At 43.9% G+C, this 906-nt stretch overlaps 1 non-coding gene across 1 annotated transcript; it reads left to right on the plus strand.

Moving 5' to 3' along the window:
* Positions 1-272: 272 nt before the first annotated feature.
* On the plus strand, positions 273-357 carry TRNAQ-UUG. Its single transcript has one exon. It is a non-coding gene; the product is annotated as a tRNA-Gln (tRNA).
* The last annotated feature ends 549 nt before the right edge of the window (positions 358-906 follow it).

A 906-nucleotide genomic window follows, 5' to 3' on the forward strand; every position in this document is an offset into this window, starting at 1 on the left:
TGAATTCCAATTAGAAAAGAGCATAGGGGCACGTGGGTGGCTCTGTCAGTTAAGCGTGTGACTCTTGGTTTCTGCTCAGGTCGTGATCTCATGGTTTCGTGGGTTTGATCCCCACATGGGGCTCTATGCTGACAGTGCAGAGACTGCTTGGCATTCTCTAGTGCAGAGACTGCTTGGCATTCTCTCTCTCTCTCTCTCTCTCTCTCTCTCTCTCTCTGCCCCTCCCTCGCTCACACTGTCTTTCTCTCTCTCAAAAATAAATAAATAGCGGTGCCTGGGTGGCTCAGTCGGTTGAGCATTTGACTTTGGCTCAGGTCATGATCTCGCGGTGTGTGGGTTCAAGCCCCACGTCGGGCTCTGTGCTGATGGCTCGGAGCCTGGAGCCTGCTTCGGATTCTGTGTCTCTCGCTCTCTCTCTCTGCTCTTCCCCTGCTCTCTCTCTCTCTCAAAAATAAATAAACATTAAAAATTTTTTAAATAAATAAATAAATTTTATGAAAAAGAAAAGAAGAAAAGAAACAGTTCACATGAACTCAGGATGGACAATATTTGTTTCCAATTTTGCCTCAGGGCTATGTTAATTCTCCTGCCCTCTGTCATTGTGTAGTCTGAAGAGGTCTGAAGTGCCTGGATATCTCAAAGAAGATCTCACTGCTCCATTACACCAGTGACATCATGCTTATTGGACAGGATGAGAAAGAGATGGCTAACATGCTTGAAGCCATGTGCTAGGTTCCCTGCACTCCACAGAGTAAGGAAGTAAATGCTGTGAAAACTCAGGGGAACTTCTACTTCAGTGAAGTTTGTAGGGATCCAGTTTTTAGGAGTTCAGAAATAACCTGGAATATTTCCTACAAAATAAAAGGCAAATTAAAAAAAAAAAAAGACAAATTGTTGAATCTTGCA

The sequence above is a fragment of the Prionailurus bengalensis genome, chromosome B2 (assembly GCF_016509475.1).
Source record: "Prionailurus bengalensis isolate Pbe53 chromosome B2, Fcat_Pben_1.1_paternal_pri, whole genome shotgun sequence".
In the NCBI taxonomy this organism is placed as follows: Eukaryota; Metazoa; Chordata; class Mammalia; order Carnivora; family Felidae; genus Prionailurus; species Prionailurus bengalensis.